This window comes from Nothobranchius furzeri, chromosome 1 (genome assembly GCF_043380555.1).
Source record: "Nothobranchius furzeri strain GRZ-AD chromosome 1, NfurGRZ-RIMD1, whole genome shotgun sequence".
NCBI classification, from domain to species: Eukaryota; Metazoa; Chordata; class Actinopteri; order Cyprinodontiformes; family Nothobranchiidae; genus Nothobranchius; species Nothobranchius furzeri.
The window spans coordinates 59,169,047-59,176,691 of NC_091741.1; the positions used below are offsets into that span (position 1 = coordinate 59,169,047).

General features: G+C 43.0%; 1 long non-coding RNA gene across 1 annotated transcript; it reads left to right on the forward strand.

Annotated features, from left to right (window-relative positions):
* Nucleotides 1–6,134: 6,134 nt before the first annotated feature.
* LOC139070812 (uncharacterized) lies at nucleotides 6,135–6,609 on the forward strand. Its single transcript, XR_011521263.1, has 2 exons — nucleotides 6,135–6,471; nucleotides 6,537–6,609. It is a non-coding gene; the product is annotated as an uncharacterized lncRNA (long non-coding RNA).
* The last annotated feature ends 1,036 nt before the right edge of the window (nucleotides 6,610–7,645 follow it).

Sequence of the window (7,645 nt, forward strand, 5' to 3'; positions counted from 1 at the left end):
TCTGCCCTGTCCCCTCTCTCACCTGCATCACACCCAGGCTCATCAGCCCCCCCCCCATCTCCGCAGCCTTCTCCCACACACACTCAACAGCATCACACCCAGGATCAGGCTCCCCCAGCCCGCAGCCTTCTCCCACACACACAGCCTCTCTAACGTCATCCACAGCACACGTACAGCTTGAATCTTTTTACAGAGGTTCTTTGCACTGTGGCTTATATCCAGGCTGTGTTTATCAGCTTCTCTGTAATACACACACACACACACACGCACGCACACACAAATAAATACACAGCTAACACATGGTAATTGGTATACCTTTTTCTATGCAACATTCTTACGCACATGCACAACTCAGTTTGTTTGCTGGGAACTTACCGATCCGACAGTGAATCCTGAATTGTTGATACATCTGGAGGCTTTGGTCTTGGCCACTGAGTGTGAGTCAGCAGTGTGGAGGTGATGTTATCATAGCTGTAACAAATGTAGAATTTTAAACATATTAGTTCTTTGTTTATACAAAATCCAAATATAACAAATATTTCATATGGATGTCCACAGATATTATTTAAAGTATATTCTTCTGAAGGTCATCCAGCTCTACATTTGAAACTACCTCTAATAAATGTATGCTATCCTAAATATGACGTTCCCTTACGTGTTTTACTTTATTGTTTGATTCATGCATCAGGGCATTGTCTTTAATGTCTCCGCTCAAAGATGTGTTCAGATTCAGATGCAGCAGCCCCCTGTCCGCATGTAAATAAAAAAAAAAACTAAACGGTGCTTTGCGGATCGATGAGCCGACTGTTTCCACTACACTCTCGAAGGATTCAGGATACAGACGGCGGAACGGTCGGAAGGCTTCTGTGTCAGCAAAGCGCATCTCTTTGGGTAGATAGGCATAAAATCCTAGACTGCTCTGTCTTTGCAGCCACGTACACATACTTTCCCAAACTTGAAATGACGATCACGGCGATGCATCAACAATAAAACAAGTAGAGCTCTCTCGCTGTTTGTTTATTTTTTCACATACAGCCAGGGCGCTGCCATGTTGGAATCACGTGAGCAGAGAATGCGCTGTGTTTGGCCAGTAGAATATTTCAGAAACTGATGTGCGCAAACAAATAAAAAACAGGTTTTATTTTCATACAGTTCTTCTAGCAGTAATCTCAAATGCATTCCTCCAAATAGCATGCCGAGCATGCCGAACTTTAGCTTACCTGTCGAGCAGAAAACAGGCAACCGCAGCGTCTGTGGACAGCCCAACCGTCTCTCAGCGAACACCAATGTTGAAAAGATTCTCCTAAAAACATTCTGGTCTTATTTCTCACTTCAGAGGCCTTTCTCTTCTTTTCGTAGACTTCAAAGACACCTTTTCTCTTGCGACTCTCAGCCATTTTCCAAAGAACCCGTTGAGATAAAAGTGCGCAACCCATTGAGAAAAAAAGAGTGCGCATGCGCAAGGAGAAAACAGACCCAGGGGCGAGCACGTACGATGGACTCACGCTCGCCAGAATGATTGACAGTTATGCGGACCAATGGTTGACGTGATCCACCCGGAAATAAAAGATCAATTGCTATACCTTTAATATAGAAATGTTATTCAAAGTTTAAAAGTCATGTGACATTGTACATTGCTTTGTTAAAGCAGACTCCTGTCATCTAATACCATGGCAACACAAGGAACTACATATCACTTTAACCAAATCTCATAGGAATAAATATAAAAAGCTGAATATTGAGCCAATAACAGACTTCTGTTTTTGATCTTTTTGAACTATCTGTACTTAAAACTAGAAACAAGTTCAATTTGATTGATTGGTCGAGAGAGGTCAATCATCTTCTGGCTAGATGGAATTGCACACCCACATATGTGAGGCATCAAATCGATCGGCTTAGCCTAAGGAATCCATCCATTCACATATAAATCCATGCATGCTTCTATCCATGAATCAATCCATCCATCCATCCATCCATCCATCCAATAAACCATCTAACATCTATCCAACAGTCCATCCATCATTTCATTCATGCAACCATTCATCAATTCCATACCAAGTCTGAACATATGTTAATCTACCAGTTTCAGATATCAGTAAATGTTTCTAAATTGACAGTTCCACCAATTGTAAAATGTACCTTATAAACTATTCTCATTCAAATGCCAGCTGTTTAAACATTTCAACTTTTGAGTTTTTAATCAATGTTCAAAGTTTTAAGTTTTCTGCTGTTTAGCATTTTTTTGTCCATTCTCCGCCTATATTCTGAGCTTTATTACTTTTGTTGGTGATTTTTGCTTCTAAATCTTTAAATAAATTCAGCTCATTTTGACAGTTTAGCTTAGTTTCAGCTTCACTTCAGCTATTCAGCAGCTTCAGCAATCAGTTTCCAAATGTAGCATATGATGCTAATTTCACAGTTCCGCTAAATGTAAAGAATAAACTGTTAAACTTGTCCTACTGAAATAACAGGTGTTTAGACATTTTAGCTGTCCAGATTTTCATACAATGTTCACAGATTTCCCTTTTCTGCTGTTTAGGATTATTTTTCTCCATTATTCACTTACTTTTTGTGCTTTACTTGGTTGTTGGTGCTTTTTGCTTCTACATCTTTCAATACATTCAGCTCATTCTGACAGTTTTGCTTAGTTTCAGCTTCAGTTCAGCAGTTCAGCAGTTTCAGCTTACAGTTTCAGCTATCCAGCATTCAAACAGCATCCCTGCAAGAAATGCAATTCTTTCTAGTTTTAAAACAATTTTTTATTATTTCTGCAATGTTCTGGAATTATATTCACTTTTTTTCATCATTTTTACTTTAATCACATCTTTCTTTATTTTCCACATCATCCGCATGTGAACAGATAAATGACTGAGTGTGTTGTGAAGCGCCTTGGGGGTTGGCCATTTTAACATTCCTATCTAAATTGTCTCACTGACACACTGTAAATTGTTAAGTTTCTTTAAATTTTCCAATATTGCAACCTAAGTTTCACAATTCACATGTATTGTCTTGCAATACTTCCCTGCAAAAGGAATCAAGTTCTAATGAAATTGATCATCTAAACCTGAAATAGCTGTGCTTTATTGAAAGTGAGAATACTGTAGAGAAAAAAAATGTATGTATCCATGCAGACCATAAAATATGGAATTTGAATTGTTAACCTTTAGCTGAAAGCCTCACAATTTCCTTTCAGAGCACAAAGACGTGTCCTTGGATCTCCATCCACCCATCCATCCAATGTCTGAACCTGCTTGTCCATGTAGGGTTGCGGGGAGGGGGGGGGGGAGGGGGGGAGCTGGTGCCTATCTCCAGCGGTCAATGGGCAATCAGGCGGGGTACACCCAGGACAGAGAGCCAGTCCATCGTAGGGCAACACAGAGACACACAGGACAAACAACCATGCACACACACACTCACACCTAAGAACAATTTAGACAGACCAGTCAACTTAACAGTCATGTTTTTGGACTGTGGGAGGAAGTCAGAGCACCCGGAGAGAACCCACGCATGCACAGGAAGAACATGCAAACTCCATGCAGAAAGATCCCAGGCCGGGAAAGGAACCCAGGACCTTCTTGCTGCAGGGCAACAGCTCTAACCACTGTGCCACTGCACAGCCCGTGTCCTTGGATCTTCCAGAGAAATCTGCTTTAGAAATCCATGTCTCTTCATCTCACCTTTGCTGCGTTACTAAATGAAAGTCGTTTGAGTCATCGTCTCTTACAAACACATCCTTCACTGTGTGAATCAGACATTCTAAAGTCCACAGCAGAATTTCGGTACCAGACTGATCGGGATCCAGATCCGACAATCGACAAATGACTGTCCTCCACTGCTGCCAGGAATGACAAATTAATCCTCCAACATTTGACCTGACTTGATCCATCAGATAAAAGGCGGCATCGTTCTCCATCATTTGCGATTCAGAAAGATGAGAAGTGATGTATTACCTTATCTTTCTCTGCTAATAATTTGTACTGTACCCTATCTGGTGTCATTCAGTCTAGAACTGTGTTTAATTTTAAACTATTTTCTGGTATTTGGTAAAATAAGTAAAAAATAACAGTCTGGGTCAAATGTATTTAAATCTGCGATGAGAGTCGTACTAGCAACCCTTGGATCTCAGTTTTGCTGAAGATAGATTTTTGGCGGCTAAAGAGAACGGCTGAGCGCGTAACCTTTCTCTTTTCTGCCAGCCTGATGGGAGTCATTACTGGGGGTTGACATATGGGTCCGCTACGCTTCAGGAGAAAACCATCTGGCATCATGTTTGCTGGCAAGTCTTCACGTTTATACAGAACACAAAACAGAATCCAGGAAATTTCTGTGCAGAAAGACATTTTTTTAACTTCTTCTACCTGCTTTGGCCGGCTTGTTTAGGCTGTTAAATATACACCCGATGCAGTTAAGTTACAGCTTAATTCATTCACTCAATTGGTTTCTGTTAGTTGGCTTCATCTTGTCAACTTAATTGATTTTTTACTTTGGTTTCCCACATGTGTTTGTAGTATTTACATTTTTTTAGCTTTTATGGGGCAGTGATCGTAAATTAATACAACTGAGAAAAAAACGACAATAGCTTTCCACATTTAGCATTTAGCAAATTGTCTTGTTTTTCATAAAAAGAAAAATATTTATGTCACAATGTTTATTCAGGAAATTGCAATACAATGTCTGCATTCTTAAGCATATATCTTAACAGTTGTTTGTTTGTTTGTTTGTTTGTTTGTTTGTGTTTATCTGGGGCTGGGTTGCAGAATAAGCAGCCCCATTAGTGAGGTGCAAACCACCCTTTCTCCAGCCACCTCCACCAGCTCCACCACTGCTATCCTAAGGTGTTCCCTGGCCAACATGGAGGTATGATCCCTCCAGCGTGTCCTGGGTGGACATGGGGCCTTCTCCAGACATGCAGGACATGCTCAAATCACCTCCATTTAGACATGTCAATGGAGCACCTTCATTGGCCCACAAAGCCAATAAAGCGATGTGATTGTCCTGCCTTTCTGAACCAATCACAGCACTCTATTGATTTGAAAACCCAATCGAGAGCTGTGATTGGCCCTCGAGAATGCTGCTAGGGGCCGCGTAGGTTCCAGTGGAGCATTGCTAGATCATCTAGTTCACTAGGCTATCATTTCAGGGTAGTTTACACCACATTGCTGTGACTGTCGCTAGTTTAAAAAAACATTACAGTAAATTTTGTTACCTGGAGCAGAAAGCACGCAACCTTTGTGTGACACTCAGACTTTGATGTCCTTCAGTTAATTTCATTGACAGAATGCAATGCCGATGCTAGTTTTCTGGTTATGTGGTAACGCCGATCATCTAATGTGACGTCATCCAACACATTCTCACACCCGAAGTGTCGAACAATGGCCATGGGTGACCAAGCATTGGTTTCCGACACCCACGGTAAAACACACATTTAATCGACATCTAACCTCTTGCTCCCCTCGCACACATCCTAACCTTAACCCAGTTCCTCATTCTGAACTTCCCGTTAACCGTGTTGAAGAGGGACGTTAAAACTAGAAACTAAATTTTGCATGTGCAAGAGGGTTAAGGTTAGGATGGGGGTGAGGGGAAGGTTAAATAGCAAGAAGGTAAAGGTCAAAATTAGGTAAAATCTCCATTTTTCCACGGCAGTTGGAAAACAATGCTCTGGCACACCGCGCCGCCTCCAGATGCGCTAGAACTCTTAACGCTACAGAAACAAACGCTTGGTCACCCATTGTCATTTTTCGATGCTTCGGGTGTGAGAATGTGTTGAGTCATCTGCAGACACACTACCACAAGCTGGCTAATGTAGAAGGAAAAATGGCGACTAATATGGCATACCCCAGAGAATTAGACTTGTGCCCCATGTATTTTAGACCTGATTTTTATGGTTTTCATGTTATGAAACCACCAATATGTTTTCAACGACTGGACTTTTTTATTCTATTCATTTTCAGCAACAATTTGATGGATATTTCCAGATATTGATGGTAAAAACTACACATTGTCACATATTTTTTAAATATTTTTTAAGTTAAACATAAAATGTTACTGTTACTGTTGAGTCAACCAAGTCTGCCTGGTAACAAAAAATCACATCAAACTTCAGAAGGGTGTTAACAGATCTCTGTTGTGTCATGATCTGTGCTGCATAACCATCTCTGCTGAGTGTTGTTTGCAGGTGGGTGTGTCTGGAGAGCCCAGCTGTGCCAAATCAGCTCATCAGCGATCAGGGGATTTAAGGAGCAGCTGGACATCTCACCATTGCCAGATGATACTCAGTCTTGGGTTCCAGTCATCTGTTCATCTCCACTCTCTGCTATACCTCCAGAACCATCAACCACATTCCAGTCCTGCTGTTTGCCCCTGATCGCCAGCTCTCCGTCACCCACCTATCCATCTGCAGCTCCTCGGTCTCCCCATCCAGCCAGGTCTGACTAACCCCCCACAAAATACCGGATCATCCAGGAAACAGTAAGCCTTATTTTTTCATCATCGTCTCACATTGCTCCAGACTCTGACCTCTTTTCCTCTCTCAGACCCCACGGATCCCTCCAGTCCTGCAGAAGCTTCGGCTACCTCTCCCATTCAAAATAAATCATTTAAACTTACCTTCTGTCTCTCGGTGGTGATTCTTCATGTCGTGGGTCAAGAAATTACCCTCAAACATGACATGTTGTTGACTTCTATAATTTATTCATTTTTTAAATCAATCAAGTTGTCCACCATATAATTGACCTTTAGTGGCACAAAAATGGCCATAATTCAGTTTTAATAACACACTAAAATCATTCAAGCTACAGATATATCCCTATTCTGTAATATCTGCAGCTTGAATCGTCGTTGTCGACTTCCTCCGCTTGTCCGAGTCGCGGGGCAGCATCCCAACTAGGGAGCTCCAGACCGTCCTCTGCCCGGCCACCTCCACCAGCTCCTCCGGCAGGATCACAAGGCGTTCCCGGATCAGATTGGAGATGTAACCTCTCCAACATGTCCTGGGTCGACCCGGGGGGCTCCTGCCGGCAGGACATGCCCGAAACACCTCCCCAGGGAAGCGTCCAGGAGGCATCTTGACCAGATGCCCAAACCACCTCAACTGACTCCTTTCGATCCGGAGGAGCAGCGGTTCTACTCCGAGTCCCTCCTGAATATCCAAGCTCATCACCCTAGCTCTAAGGCTGAGCCCGGCCACCCAACGGAGGAAACTCATTTTGGCTGCTTGTATCCGTGATCTCGTTCTTTCGGTCATTACCCAAAGCTCATGACCATAGGTGAGGATTGGGACGTAGATCGACTGGTAAATTGAGAGCCTGGCTGTCTGGCTCAGCTCCCTCTTCACCACTACAGATCGGCTCAGCGTCCGCTTCACTGCAGATGCCGAACCAATCCGCCTGTCCATCTCCCGATCCCTCCTACCCTCACTGGTGAACAAGACCCCAAGATACTTAAACTCCTCCACTTGAGGTAGGACCTCTCCCCCGACCCGGAGTTGGCAAGCCACCCTTTTCCGGTCAAGAACCATGGTCTCAGATTTGGAGGTGCTGATCCTCATCCCAGCTGCTTCACACTCGGCCGCGAACCTGCCCAGCAAGAGCTGAAGGTCAGAGCTGGATGAAGCTAGGAAGACCACATCATCCGCAAAAAGCAG